Raw genomic sequence first — 16,933 nt, 5'->3', positions numbered from 1 at the left:
AATTTCCATGCCATGAAGTTCAGAGACTTAAGATCTGGATGGAAAAAATCGGAAGTCTGGTATAGTTCATACTAAAAAATTAAGAAAAATATACATTTATGCAAAAAATTATTTCAAGTTTATAAAACATACACAATACACCTGCATATACTATACAATACACACAAATTCAGCATTTAATTTGGCCTGACTGATAGACAAGCACTATATAATTGTATATACCGCAGATACTGTTAAAAACCTGATCAGAAAAGCAGATACTGCATTTACTAAAACATTTACAAAGTGAAAACACTTAGGGCTAGATTACAAGTGGAGCGCTAAATTATCACGTGCCCGCAAACGGTTATATTTGCCCATTTGCGAGTGTGTGATAATTAACCAGCTATTACAAGTGGCTGGTTATTGCTACCGCAAGCTTGCGGTAGCAATTAGTGCTCAAAAAATTAACCAAAGATCCAATATATGTTGCATTTTTTAATTAAAAACAAAAGCACTAGGCAGTTTTTGGGGTTGGTGGAAGTGTGTTCTCAGTAAATATATATGTATATGATTATATACATTTATATTTATATATACACATATTAACACATAAATATATATGTATATAATCTCACTCTACCTACCGTGTTTCTCTCACTCTCACTCTTCTGCAATCCTGGATGGTAGAGTGAGATACAGTTTTCAGAAATGCAGTTGGACCAGTGAGAAGTAATTTTGCACAAAGTTTCCTTTGTTCTCTCTAAGTACTGGTCTCACTGTGTATACAGTGAGAGTAAATATTGTGTAAATATAGAGATATTTTCCTGCAAACTCAGACGATTTGGAGCTAGATTACAAGTGGCATGCTAACATTAGCGCATGCGTATTACAAGTTGAAAGTAAACGTAACTGTACTCGTCGGTTTAGCATGATTGAAGACCTTGCATAAAGGGTAAGGGCTAAAAAAAAAAGATGCATTAAACACAACATAATTATATTGCCTGGTAAGTGCTACATCTTTACAGTCTACAAATCCTTACAGGGAGTGCAGAATTATTAGGCAAATGAGTATTTTGACCACATCATCCTCTTTATGCATGTTGTCTTACTCCAAGCTGTATAGGCTCGAAAGCCTACTACCAATTAAGCATATTAGGTGATGTGCATCTCTGTAATGAGAAGGGGTGTGGTCTAATGACATCAACACCCTATATCAGGTGTGCATAATTATTAGGCAACTTCATTTCCTTTGGCAAAATGGGTCAAAAGAAGGACTTGACAGGCTCAGAAAAGTAAAAAATAGTGAGATATCTTGCAGAGGGATGCAGCACTCTTAAAATTGCAAAGCTTCTGAAGCGTGATCATCGAACAATCAAGCGTTTCATTCAAAATAGTCAACAGGGTCACAAGAAGCATGTGGATAAACCAAGGTGCAAAATAACTGCCCATGAACTGAGAAAAGTCAAGCGTGCAGCTGCCAAGATGCAACTTGCCACCAGTTTGGCCATATTTCAGAGCTGCAACATCACTGGAGTGCCCAAAAGCACAAGGTGTGCAATACTCAGAGACCTGGCCAAGGTAAGAAAGGCTGAAAGACGACCACCACTGAACAAGACACACAAGCTGAAACGTCAAGACTGAGCCAAGAAATATCTCAAGACTGATTTTTCTAAGGTTTTATGGACTGATGAAATGAGAGTGAGTCTTGATGGGCCAGATGGATGGGCCTGTGGCTGGATTGGTAAAGGGCAGAGAGCTCCAGTCCGACTCAGACGCCAGCAAGGTGGAGGTGGAGTACTGGTTTGGGCTGGTATCATCAAAGATGAGCTTGTGGGGCCTTTTCGGGTTGAGGATGGAGTCAAGCTCAACTCCCAGTCCCACTGCCAGTTTCTGGAAGACACCTTCTTCAAGCAGTGGTACAGGAAGAAGTTTGCATCCTTCAAGAAAAACATGATTTTCATGCAGGACAATGCTCCATCACACGCGTCCAAGTACTCCACAGCGTGGCTGGCAAGAAAGGGTATAAAAGAAGAAAATCTAATGACATGGCCTCCTTGTTCACCTGATCTGAACCCCATTGAGAACCTGTGGTCCATCATCAAATGTGAGATTTACAAGGAGGGAAAACAGTACACCTCTCTGAACAGTGTCTGGGAGGCTGTGGTTGCTGCTGCACGCAATGTTGATGATGAAGAGATCAAAACACTGACAGAATCCATGGATGGCAGGCTTTTGAGTGTCCTTGCAAAGAAAGGTGGCTATATTGTCACTGATTTGTTTTTGTTTTGTTTTTGAATGTCAGAAATGTATATTTGTGAATGTTGAGATGTTATATTGGTTTCACTGGTAAAAATTAATAATTGAAATGGGTATATATTTGTTTTTTGTTAAGTTGCCTAATAATTATGCACAGTAATAGTCACCTGCACACACAGATATCCCCCTAAAATAGCTATAACTAAAAACAAACTAAAAACTACTTCCAAAACTATTCAGCTTTGATATTAATGAGTTTTTTGGGTTCATTGAGAATATGGTTGTTGTTTAATAATAAAATTAATCCTCAAAAATACAACTTGCCTAATAATTCTGCACTCCCTGTACATTATTGGTGCAACAAACATGACTGCCCAGTACAGCCAAAAGTTGCAATTGGGAATTTATGTTTATAGTGATCAGATATATTACTTGATATAACAGGGCACTAGTGTGGTGAAAATGTATGGGGGATTTGACTAATAATTGCTTATAGGTATCCAATAATAAAATAAAATGTGGCCCTATTTATTACTATATAGATCTATATGAACTAGGATTGTTAGACCAGTCATTAATAATAATATATTTAACATTTAATTATCTATGTTTGATTTTGAAAAGATGAGCTAATCTGCTTTTGTTACTATACATTCATAAATCATGTTCAGTTTGCAGCCCTTGGGAGAAATTTACCCCTCAGACTGCCTACTAAGGATAGATGGAAAGACAGGAGTTTCAGCCAAGCAGTGAGAATCTTATCCTAGTGTGGAGATGTCACATGACTCTCAGGTGAGTAATGTCGACTGCTCTTAGGGACTGTAGCAAAGTATCAATCTTTTTAGGGAGTGGGAATTACATCCATACACAAATCTGATATCAGGACTACTGAAACAGGAAAGTCTGGTTTACTTTTTAATTGCTAGCTGCTAAATGTTTAATACATTTCAATGGCTAGTGTTATATATGCACAATTATCTATCAAAATATTGGCCCCTATTTATTAAAGGTCTTGCGGACCTGATCCGACACTGCGGATCAGGTCTGCAAGACCTCGCTAAATGCGGAGAGAAATACGCTCTCCGCATTTAACATTGCACCAGCAGTTCACAAGAGCAGGGAGCTGTCAATCAACCCAATCATACTCGATCGGGTTGAATTGCGGTGATGTCTGTCCACCTGCTCAGACCGCTGCTTCATAACTGGTGTTTCTGGCGAGCCTGCAGGCTCACCAGAAACACGGGGCCTCAAGCTCCATTCGGAGCTTGATAGATAGGCCCCATAGTATTTTTATTTTAGGGTACATTGTCCCTTTAAGCCATATTCCAATTCACAGTAACCATGTGAAATGTCGTAAGCTTGCCTTCCTAGAGAGGCCTTTCCAGTTGGGGCTCTATGGTTTTGGCCTTGCCACAGTCCCCATGGTGTTCACCAAAGTGTTGGCTCCATCAATTATAGGAAGTGTATTGGATACACTACTTATTGGATACAGTACAGCCAAATGTTGCAATTGGGAATTTATGTTTATAGTGATCAGATATATTACCTAATATAACTGAGCACAAGTGTGGTGAAAATGTATGGGGGATTTGACTAATAATTGCTTATAGGTCACTTTATGAAATTATAAAAAGAAATTTGGCCCTATTTATTACTATATAAATCTATATGAACATTTAATTATCTATGTTTGATTTTGAAAAGATAAGCTAATCTGGTTCTGTTACTATACATTCATAAATCATGTCCAGTTTGCAACCCTTGAGAGCAAGAGGTACGACACCACTGGTGTAAACTGTACTATGCTTTCACTTAATTTGATGCAGATTTTAGTTTCACAAACTATATAGATCATAAAACAATATATGATCCTTTCTGAATGGCTGATAAGAGCTTATGATGACTTTTCTTTCATAACATGGTAAAAGTCCACAATATCATTACATGTAGGATTATACTCCAGTCTACTAGGATTGAAGGAGTGATAAGGTGGAGGGATGTGCTGATTTACATGTGATTGATAGGGGTCCTCCAAATGGTCTTAGACCCAATTTACCCCTCAGACTGCCTACTAAGGATAGATGGAAAGACGGGAGTTTCAGCCAAGCAGTGAGAATCTTATCCTAGTGTGGAGATGTCACATGACTCCCAGGTAATGTCGACTGCTCTTAGGGACTGCAGCAAATTATCAATCTTTGTGGGGAGTGGGAATTACATCCGTACACAAATCTGTTATCAGGACTACTGAAACAGGAAAGTCTGGTTTGCTTTTTAATTACTAGCTTCTAAATTTTTAATACATTTCAATGGCTAGTGTAATATAAGGTATAAACGATTCACTGTGTTGTCTGCGCTCCTCCCGCAGTCCAGTGTAGTGAAGAGAGCCCGGCACAATGGAGAGTGGGCGGGGGACACAACCCTATTGTAGTCCAATCAAGTAGGCAGCCACTTCAGGTGTGTCAGCCACACACACTCCAAACAGTAGTAGAATACAAAGTGTAGAAATGGCGCTCTGTTAGAAAGGAGCGTTATGATATAGGCGCAATAAAAAGTGCTGTATACACAATGAGGAATTCCAGATCCCCATGCAATGACCTATAAGAAATTATTAGTCAAATCCCCCATGCATGGGGATCTGCTCACTTGCCTGATTGCTAGAGTCACTGCTGGCTCTTTATAGGACATCCTGGCTTTGTCCTTTTTAAGTTTTTGGAATAAAGTTAGTTTTTTACTTTTTACCCTGCTGCCTGGAATTCCTCATTGTGTATACAACACTTTTTATTGCGCCTATATCATAACTCTCCTTTCTAACAGAGCGCCATTTCTACACTTTGTATTTTGCTAGTGTAATATATGCACAATTCTCTATCAAAATATTGTATTTTTATTTTAGGGTTCAACGTGTAGCCAAGAAGTGAGGTGTAAAAGAAGGAGTAAAAAGCATATAAAAAGAGGAATTGGAAAAAAATAAAGTGCTTTATACAAAAAATCATAACCACAAAAAATAGGGTGGGTCTCATGGACTTTTGCCACTATGAAAGAAATGAATTTATAAGGTAAGTTCTTACATAAATTATGTTTTCTTTCATGTAAGTGGCAAGAGTCCATGAGCTAGTGACATATAGGCTATAACACCCAAGATGTGCAAAACAATGAGTCACTAGAGAGGGAGGGATAAAATAACAATTTGCTAAATCCGCTGAGAAATGAAATCCAAAATAATTAAGTTTTCTTTAAATAATTAAAAAAAACCTCAAATCAAAGGCATTAGTCTCAAACTGAGACAACTGCCTGAAGAACTTTTCTACTAAAGGCTGCTTCCGAGGAAGCAAACACATCGAAATGATAAAATTTAGTAAAAGTATGCAAAGAAGACCAAGTTGCTGCTTTGCAAATTTGATCAACTGAAGCTTCTTTCTTAAAATCCCAAGAAGTGGAAACTGATCTAGTAGAATGAGCTGTAATTCTCTGAGGCGGAGACTGCCCCGCCTCCAAATAAGCTTTGTGAATCAAAAGTTTCAACCAAGATGCCAAAGAAATGGCAAAGACTTTCTGACCTTTCCTGGAACCAGAAAAAAACAATAAATAGACTAGAAGTCTTTCTAAAATATTTAGTAGCCTCAACATAATATTTCAAAGCTCTTACTACAGCCAAAGAATGTAAAGACCTTTCAAGAGTATTCTTAGGATTTGGACACAATTTCTCTATTGATGTTGTTAGAATTCACAACTTTAGGCAAAAATTTAAATGAAGTCCGCAAAACAGCTTTATCTTGATGGAAAATCAGATAAGGAGACTTAGAAGAGAGAGCAGACAATTCGGAAACTCTTCTAGCAGAAGAGATAGCCAAAAGAAATAACACTTTCCAAGAAAGTAGTTTAATATCCAAAGAATGCATAGGCTCAAAAGGAGGAGCCTGCAAAGTCTTCAAGATCAAATTGAGACTCCAAGGAGGAGAAATAGATTTAATAAAAGGTTTGATACGAATCAAAGCCTGAACAAAATATCAGGAAGTTTAGCAATCTTTCTATGAAATAAGACAGAAAGAGCAGAAATTTGTCCTTTCAAAGTATTTGCAGACAAACCCTTATCCAAACCATCCTGAGTAAACTGTAAAATCCTAGGAATTCTGAAAGAATGCCAAGAATAATTATGAGTGGAACACCATGAAATAAAGGTTTTCCAAACCCGATGATACATTTTCCTTGAAACAAACTTACAAGCCTGTATCATAGTGCTAATCACTGAGTCAGAGAAACCTCTATGACTAAGCACTAAGCGTTTCATTTCCATGCCTTCAAATTTAGAGATTTGACATCCTGATGGAAAAACGGCTCTTGAGACAGAAGGTCTGGCCTTAAAGGAAGTGCCAAGGCTGGCAACTGGACATCCGGACAAGATCCGCATACCAAAACCTGTGAGGCCATGCTGGTGCTATCAGATACACATGAGACTGTTCCATTATGATCTTGGAGATCACCCTTGGAAGAAGAACTAGATGCGTAGAAATTTAAGCAGGTTGGTAAAAACCAAGGAACTGCTAAGGCATCCACCATCTCTGCCTGAGGATCCCTGGACCTGGAAAGGTATCTGGGAAGCTTCTTGTTTAGATGAGAGGCCATCAGATCTATTTCTGTAATGGAGAGACCACTTCCCCGGATGTAAAGTCTGACGGCTGAGATAATCCACTTCCCAATTGTCTACACCTGGGATATGAATCACAGAAATTAGACAAGAGTTGGATTCTGCCTAAGAAAGTATCCAAGATGCTTCTTTCATTGCTGAAGGAAAGCGAGTTTCTCCTTGATGACTGACATATGCCACTGTTGTGATATTGTCTGTTTGAAAACAAATGTAAAGTTCTCTCTTCAATAGAGGCCACGCCTGAAGAGCTCTGAAAATAGCACATACTTCTAAAATATTGATTGGTAACCTCCCCTCTTGAGGTTTCCAAACCCCTTGTGCTGTCAGAGACCCCCAGACATCTCCCCAACCTGTAAGACTTGTATTTGTTGTGATCACAGTCCAGGTAGGATGAACAAATGAGGCCCCTTGAACAATAAGGTGATGGTCTAACCACCAAGTCAGAGAGAGTTGAGTGTTGGGATTTAAGTATATCAGTTGTGATATCTGAGTATAATCCCTGCACCATTGGTGAAACATGCAAAGCTGTAGAGGTCTCATATGAAAACGAGCAAAGGGAATCGTGTCCGATGCTGCAGTCATGAGACCTAAAACTTCCATGCACATAGCCACTAAAGGGAATAATAGAGACTGAAGGTTTAGACAAGCTAAAACTAACTTTATTTGTCTCTTGTCTGTCAGAGAAAGAGTGTCTGGGTTTTTTCCCTGTTTTGCTTGCCATGTGCTGCTCCCCCACAATGCCAGGTGCATTGTGGGGGATGCTGCTCATTTCCTGCACTTCCTTTTATGGCCAGACTAATGAACATCATCCGTGTGAGACAGGATGCAGTCTCAGAATTGTGATGTCATCACTTATTATTTAAAGGGCCTCTGTTCAGTATGCTTTGCCTTTGCGTTGTCTCAGACCTGTTTGTGAGAGTTCCTGTGTTTACCTGGCTGCCTGACGTCCTTCCTGGTTCCTGATCCCTGGCTTGTTCCTGACTCTGCTGTTTTCCTTGTTCCTTATTCCGGTTCGTCTGACTATTTGCTTTGGCTCCTGACTCGGCTCGTCTGACTACCAGCTCTGGTTTTGACTCCTGGCTTGTTATTTGACTTGTGGACTTTTTATTATTTTTTTGCTATTAATAAAGGTGTGATTATTTTTGCACTTCTCGTCTCAGTCTGATTCCTGGCACCCTGACAAAGAGTCATGAACACTGAATCTATTCGGAAACCTAAAAAGGTGACCCTTGTCTGAGGAATCAAGAAACTATTTTGTAAATTGATCCTCCAACCATGTTCTTAAAGAAACCACACTAGTTGTTTGAGTGAGATTCTGCTAAATGAAAAGATTGAGCTAGTACCAAGATATCATCCAAATAAGGAAACACAGCAATACCCTGCTCTCTGATTAGAGATAGAAGGGCACCGAGGACCTTTGAAAAGATTCTTGGAGCTGTCGCTAGGCCAAATGGAAGAGCGACAAATTGGTAATGCTTGTCTAGAAAAGAGAATCTCAGACAACGGCAGTGGTCTGGATGAATCGAAATGTGAAGATAAGCGTCCTGTAAGTCTATTGTGGATATGAAATGACCTTGCTGAACAAAAGGCAGAATAGTCCTTATAGTCACAATCTTGAAATTTGGGACTCACAAAACAATTTAAAAATTTCAGATCCAGAATTGGTCTGACCAAATCTTCTTCCTTTGGGACAATGAAAAGATTTGAATAAAACCCCAAACCCCGTTCCTGCAGAAGAACTGGAACAATCACCCCTGAAAGCTCTAGGTCTGAAACGCATTCATGAAAAGTCTGAGCCTTCACAGGGTTTGTTGGCACATGAGAAAGAAAGAATATTCCCATGGGAGGTCTTACTCTGAAACCTATTCGATACCCTTGAGAAATAATATTCTGAATCCACTGATTTTGAACAGAAACTGTCCAAATGTGTTGAAATAATTTCAATCTGCCCCCCACCAGTAGAACTGGTTTGAGGGCCGCACCTTTATGCAGTCTTAGTGGCTGGATTTGGTTTCTGATAAAGCTTGGATTTATTCCAATTCGGAGATGGTCTCCAATTAAAGCCAGAGGCCTTAGGGGAAGGAGAGGTCTTTTGTTCTCTATTCTGACGAAAGGAACAAAAACAATTGGGAGCTTTAAATTTACCCTTAGATTTCTTATCTTGGGGCAGAAAAACTCCCTTTCCCCCGGTGATAGTGGGAATAATAGAATCCATTTGAGACCCAAATAAATTACTACCCTGAAATGATAAAGATAGTAATCTAGATTTAGACACCATATCAGCATTCCAAGATTTAAGCCATAAAGCTCTTCTAGTAAAAATAGCTAAAGACATAGATTTAAAATCAATCTTAATGACATCAAATATAGCATCACAAATTAAATGATTAGCATGTTGAAGTAAAAGAACAATGCTAGATAATTCAAGATCTATTAACTGTTGAGCTAAACTGTCCAACCAAAGAAGTAGCAGCAACATCAGTCATAGAAATGGCAGGTCTAAGAATATAGCCAGTATGTTAAAGGGACATGAAACCCAAAACATTTCTTTCATAATTCAGATAGAGAATACAATTTTAAACAACTTTCTAAATTCTATTATCTAATCTGTTTTATTCTGTTGGTATCATTTGTTGAAGGAGCAGCAATGCACTAATGGTTTCTAACTGAACACATGGGTGAGTCAATCACAATTGGTATATATATATGCAGCAACCAATCAACAGGTTTGCAGTCAAACACAATGTATTTATGTTGTGTTTAGTGCATTTTTTTTTCTAATACACCACCCTTTATGTGAGTGTTTCAGTCACGCTAACCTGACAGGCATAAAATGGGATTGGGCTTTTGCAATCTCATTTAATTTCAACTTGTAATATGCAAGCTCGACATTGCTTGAGCGCAACAGTTAGTGCACCACTTGTAATCTAGCCATAATCAGGTAACCAGTCTGTCATTAATGCCTGATTTTGGCAATATACTACTGGGAGTTAACATCCAGTGGATTGGTCTCTGCATCAAGAGGTGTTCAACCAGATAGTGAGAATTTGGGGTTTGCCAGATATATTTCATATGGCCTCTCTCTTGGTCCACAAGCTTGCTCAATATCATGCTCTAGTACTTTCTTGGTCATTCAAGATAATATACTTATGTTTTCTCCATTGTGTTGCTATCCAGGGTGATTGCCATAATCAAGCAGGATCCAGCTGCAGTGATTTGGATTGCTCTACCTTGGCATCGTAGAGCTTGGCATGTGGTCCCAATTCAAATATCCTCTTTCCCACTTTTTGTCATTTACCTCTCAGGGATGACAAACCTTTCTCTGGGTCCCATCTTCTTCCTGGCTTTCACAGCCTGGCGATTGATTGTCTAATCTTGTCTAATGGATGTATGTCTGAGAAGGTGTTTGAAACCGTTTTTAAGATAGAAAGTTAGGTGCATCTACATGTGTGATTTTTTTTTTTAATTAAAATGAAGCCTGTTATTCATCCAGTTACTCCTCGAGTCTTATTCTGATATTTTTAGTTCTACAAACCTATCCATTTGTACCCATGTATGGGTTGAACCTTTGGAAGACTCTCTGCCTGTTAGCCTTTTTCTAGGCTAGGAGGATGTCTAAGATTCTGCTTTGTCTAACAGGGCTCCTTTTTAAATTTTAGTTGGATACAGTTCTATGAAAAGTTTCCTTTTCCTAGAGTAGTATCTAAGGATAATTTTGATCATAAAAAATTAGGAAAATTAGGTTCTTAGGGCTCTCAAACTATATGCTAATGTTACTAAGTCCGTTAGACTTCTTCTGTTTTTCTGGACTTCAGACTGGCAGTTTTTTCGCTGATTGAATTATAACCTTTATCTGTTACGTATACTAGGTTGAAAGTCTTCCCCTAAACGTATGCCTTCTCATTTCACTAGAGCAGTTTGTTCTATATAGGCCTTCAGTACTGATGCCTTTTTGCTTCAAAAAAATGTCTACAGTTTTTGAAAAGTTCTGTGGACCAGGTGACTGATCAGTAACATGCATGCCTTACCTGTTTAGTCCTCCTATATTTTATGTTGGTTTCATGGACTTCACACACATGTAATGATCTTGTGGACTCTCACCATTTTATGAAAGAAAACTAAATTTATGCTTACCTGACAAATTAATTGTTATTCTACACAGTTGGCAGCAGGACTTTTTTTGGCACCTTATTTGCCCCACTTTATCCTTTACTGCTCGTTTTCTGAAATGTACGAGTGAGACATTCTGGGACAGTGGAGTTTTCAAGTGTTTTTGCTCCTAGTGGACTGGAGTATATTCCTCATAATGATTTAAATAATTTATCAGGTAACACTTTTTTGTTCTTCATTCAAATGTTTGACAACCACATTTTTGTACCATTGTAAACAGGAAATTATAATCTATACAGCTGCTAGGACCCTCAAGAAGGAAAAGACCTGTAGTTTTATATAACAGTGACAATAAAAAACAATTAACTTTTGAAGTGGAATTTTACTGTTTATTGTGCTTGAAAGACAAAGATTAGAAGCCTGCAAGGCCACATTAAGCTGCAAGCCAAGAGAACAGCTGTCAGTTCCAGTTTTCACTGCTTGGCTGCACTTTGGCTTACAAAGTAGGAAATACACATGTTGCTCAAATCTTGCTTTGTTTGTACTCCTCTGAAAAGGAAACACATTACCAGCTGTGCTTCCAAATGCTTACTAACCTATTACTGACTATACAGAATCATGCTATTACACCAAGGAAAGCAGTATTAAAGTCACAGAACATCCTCATGACAGAAGTCAGAGTTGATCTTAGTATACTGCTCTGGGAGTAATAATTGCATGTGCTATTGTCATTGTGTAAGACTGTACATGGCTGTTTTTCTAACATATTTACATTACATTTCTAATTCAGAAGAGCATGTCAATTTTGTATTATTGATTCTAACTTACCATGTCTTTGACCCAATTAAAGGGGGTAATCTCATAAGTCTGCTCCTGAGTACAACATGGTGAGTGAACCATTCAGGATCAACCATAGCATGTGGCTACCAATCACTGGCCAGGAGCTGCAATGCTTGCTGCTAATAGGTGGAGCTTTACCTATATGTTTAACCCATTTGTGGCAGTTAAAAAATATAATCAGCTAGGTTCAGTAATAAGATGCTCTAACAATTTAGAAATTGTACATTTTTCATTGGAACTACATTTAACTCTGATGTTGTGCTATTTAAACAATTACGTTTTTGACAAATAATTTATTACACTTTTTTTGTCCAACAGTGAATTTCAGATGCTTCATTTATCAGTATAACCTGTACATTTATGAGTGCATTAATGGTAATGGTGAAAGAAAAGCCAACCGTCATTTTATACAAACAGAACACGGGGAAGGTGCAATCGCTGCACAAACATTGCAAACACATGGTTGTATGATGTTAAGCAGACTTCAAATAATTTGTTTCACATGGAAAACAACATAAAATATTTTATTGGGGTAAATTTGTGATATAAAATGTTAATTTGAAGAATTATAAAATGTGCACATAAATGCACAAATATCAAATAAATAAATAAAAAACCTACAAATGTAGTACTGATCACAAACTTATGATTTGTACGCAAACTAAATATTTGTCTCACAAGAGGATTATGGGTATTAAAGATTAGGATTTCGAACTTACCCATCTCCCTGTTGCTGTGGGCTTGCTGTGGCTTCAGATTCTGGAAAAAAAAGTAAAACAAATGATATCTCGGCCGATAAAACAAATGACAGCATGGCATGCCTCCAAAATCTTGAACAAAGAGGGTTTAATGAATGCACAAGTAATACAAAGGACATTGCACTGTTAAGCCAGATACTGTACAAGGTGGTATAACATTAGATTTCAGATAAAACACCGAGTGCATTGACTTACCTGACATAACTGTGCTATTTTGTCACTGACTGCTTCTTGACACAGGCAAGGTAATAAACTGGCGGCAGATAAAGATTGAATTATTAAGCAGAATTTGAGGAGCCTAAGAGTTGTGATGAATGAAGGAAATGGAGAATCAGTTAAGTGGTTAAGCGGTGTTTGCGTTCAGAGTGGCCCTGACATTCAGGATATTTCCATAGCCTCTGGAGAAGTTTCTTAACTCACTGATTCCAATTATTTTGAATTCTCAAATGGTTGGTTAATCTGTTTATTTTCTTTTTGTTGTTGTATAGTTTTCAAAGGGTGAGAAATGAACATAATTTATACAAAAACTAGGGCCATATTAGTAAGGAGTAGTCTTTGTTTTACTCATTAATTAGTTACCTCTACTATTCTTTCACATATATATCTTACATTGGTATAGCTGAGGCATAATTAGTACTTGCTAAAAACAAAGTTAGTTTCATTGCATCATATGACAGCCATCAGCCAATCACAAAATGCATATACGTATATTCTGTGAATCTTGCACATGCTCAGTAGGAGCGGGTGCCTCAGAAAGTGTGCATATAAAAAGACTGTGTATATTTAGATAATGGATGTTAATTGGAAAGTTGTTTAAAATTCTGTATTGTATTTTAGATACAATTATTCCTTAGTTAATAAATGATAGATTCAGTTATCATAGCAATTAGCGAGCAATCTGTAATTCGCTAAAAAATAGCATTACCTCATATTTTCTCTTCTTTTTATTTTTAAGTATTTAAAGTATCCCCTGAAATCAATAATGAAATGATAAAATAACAATGTCCCAAATGCTTTATAGTGGCCTTTCTTGGACCACCAACTAAGAAAATAAGGGGGAGAAAAAACAAATAAGTATAGGGCCACTCATGGTCCCAGCACTTTATATTAGGAAACTTTGGTATATTCTGAATCCATTAACTAAAGTTAACTAGGTGGACAACTCACTTGCTTGCAATAAAACTATAAAATCTAAATAAACTGACCTCTTTCTAAACTATAATAATATCAGAGCTGTTCTTGTAGGTTCTTATTTATGGAGCGGCTTTCAAAATGTCCTCACTGAGTATACATATAAATGGACTTACCAAAGGGAAGAAAGCTATAGTAGTGAGATTGAAAGTGATATCTGAGACAAAAGAAAAAACAAAAACAACCCCCCCCCCCCAGAACCCCTATACATAAAGGGAATGCAATAGTAATCTGATTATGGAAGTAAATCCTATACATTAGGACTGATATACAGTTCCCTTGCTACTGAGATTGTTACAATATTCATCCCATTGGTCTTTGTTAAGATGATCAATAACTAGATTGCTGATATAAGTATATAACTTTAATCTTGATTATTAGGAATGGAAAAGCAAAGCATAGGTGACAAAGACCTCATGATCTAAATGACTAATTTAACTTTAACCACTAATCATGGTATAACAAATTTGAGTTCTCCAATAGTTAAGAGTATGCTCCATAAAAAATGCAACTAGACTATATAGTGTAAGATAACCTATGCAAAACTGAGGGAGTAAGCACTGGTACTCTAGATATGTGAAAATCCAACAGACATTGAAACCATATAATGCTTAAAGGGACAGTCAAGTCCAAAAAAAAACTTTCATGATTCAAATAGGGCATGCAATTTTAAACAACTTTCCAATTTACTTTTATCACAAATTTTACATTGTTCTCTTGGTATTCTTAGTTGAAAGCTAAACCTAGGAGGTTCATATGCTAATTTCTTAGACCTTCAAGGTCACCTTAAATGCATTTAGATAGTTTTTCACCACTAGAGGGCATTAGTTCATGTGTTTCATATAGATAACATTGAGCTCATGCACATGAATTTACCATGGAGACAGCTCTGATTGGCTAAAATGCAAGTCTTTCAAAAGAACTGAAATAAGGGGGCAGTATGCTGAGGCTTAGATACAAGGTAATTAAAGAGGTAAAACGTGTATAATTATAACTGTGTTGGTTATGCAAAACTGGGGAATGGGTAATTAAGGGATTATCTATCTTTTAAACCAAAAAAAATTCTGGTTTTAGCTGTCCTTTTAATAAAATAAACAAGGAAGGCATAAAAGTGGCCTTCTGATATAAGCTTGCATACATAAGATGGCCACATGAAGTCTATGAGTCTATAAAGTATTCAATCTCTAGCAGCATAGCCTTAAAAAGGAAAATGAGAGGCATAGAAGCTGCAATATAAGTTATGACAGTTAATAAAGAGGACCTCTGAAAGCTGGACAAGAAAACACACTTTCACCTCCATTTAAAGCGCAGTATGGGCATCAAGTCCATTCAGTTGCTTAGCAGTATTTCTAGGAAGGAGATTTACTTAAAAAGAACTTTGGTGAAACTGTGTGCAGGCAAGTATTGCGAGTATGGGTACTACTGAAACGCGTCAGTTGTGAGGAGTCCCGAGCCTCTACTTTCTATTTTTGTTATGTATACTTGTAGGTGCACCTGTAGCCTTTTTAAACTTTTGTGCTTTATGCCTTTTATGACTGCAATAAAATTCAACTTTTTAACTGGAAGAGCGGGTCTGGGTTTTCTACGCTGTGAGAAGAATTGCATCAGGCCACAAAGAGTAACCATTTATTACAAATTTGACAGATCTTTCAGCACCAGCACTGTCAGGTCATCAATCAGGATAATATAGCTGGGTCTGTAGGGCTTACTGTAGCAACTCACGTTTACGTCTCCAAAAGCTCGCTGTACTCACATAGGGAAGAATCTTGCTTGTTTTTAGCTAATATGAGTGGTGGCTGCTGGGGCCCCAAAGTGACACCACTGCTTTTGTTCCTATCCATAGGAGCATGCTAATTGTCCTGGGCAAGGGTGTGTGTATCGGGTGAGCTGAAGGATTCATTCAAGGCTTCTGTAAACTCATGCTGGTAAACGTCTAGTAGTTTACAGATCTTAGTCAGTAGAAAGACTTCCATTTCCAAAAATAGGTCAGTTATACAAGAAGCAAGGGTTAGCAAATATTGTCACAAGAGGGTTTGCAGTGTCTTGCAGGATATCACTGCCATGTAACGACAGAGACTCAAGGGTGCTTTGATTGGGGTTTAGTTATTAGGCCGCAGCCTTTGGTAAGCTCTGGTAGGCTGAATATGGCGACAAACAGAAAAAGTGAAATGTCATTGAAAAGAGCTTTCACTGCTACAAAATATATAGTGCAAAGTGATACTCGATGAAGTGTTGGAGATAAAATATTGTGTAGATTAATGCAAAGGTCTGAAGCAGCAGAGAGTCTTGCGACCTATCATGGCCTCCACCCCTCCCCCAGTGTGCTCTATATCTTAATCGTGAGTTACATTTTTAATTTAGTGGTTCATTAAATAACACTTGACTTGCTATCAGTTCCCCATCATTCCATCAGAATATAATCTCCGATTATCAGGAGAAACGGCTATTATAGTAGTGATCAGGATGATGTGGCATCATTTCACTAATTACAATAAAGTTGTTTACTTATGTAACGTTAATCCCAGAAATACATATAGTCCTTATTTACTTATTATGGGGAAGATTACAAATGAGGTGCTATCCTAACATTCGCTGGAAAAGAGGCAAATTTGTCCATTACAAGTGACTGGTTAATGCTACCATGAGCTTACTTTCACACTTAGCGCTAGAAATCATATAATCATAACCAGATCTCTGGTTAATGAAAAAAAGTTGCCCCAATTGCCCCCAAAATAAAGAGGACTGTACAGTAACATAAAATAAAAAATATGAGCATCTTTATATTTAAAATAAATAAAAAAAACTACATAAAACAGTTATAAGGGGTTAAGGTGAGGGGATGAGTGGTGCTAGAAAAAAAAAAACAGCACTGAAAGTGCTTTACATGGAAGTTAATGGGGGTTTTCTCTATAAATATTTATGTATATGCTTATATACATACTGTATATATTTATGTGTTTATATTTGTATATACACATATAAACACATAAATAAATATGTTTATAAGCATATATATAAATATTTTTGTATTGCTGCCCAATTCCCCCCCCCCCCCCCCGTGCTGCGCTAAGTGGTTTGCTGGTGGCTGCCGGCATGAAAACAATGCCTCCCTTTGGAGCCTATGGAAGCGCTCTCGTGAGCTCTTGGCTTT

Source organism: Bombina bombina, chromosome 1 (assembly GCF_027579735.1).
Source record: "Bombina bombina isolate aBomBom1 chromosome 1, aBomBom1.pri, whole genome shotgun sequence".
Taxonomy (NCBI): Eukaryota; Metazoa; Chordata; class Amphibia; order Anura; family Bombinatoridae; genus Bombina; species Bombina bombina.
This window is presented reverse-complemented; position numbering follows the sequence as displayed.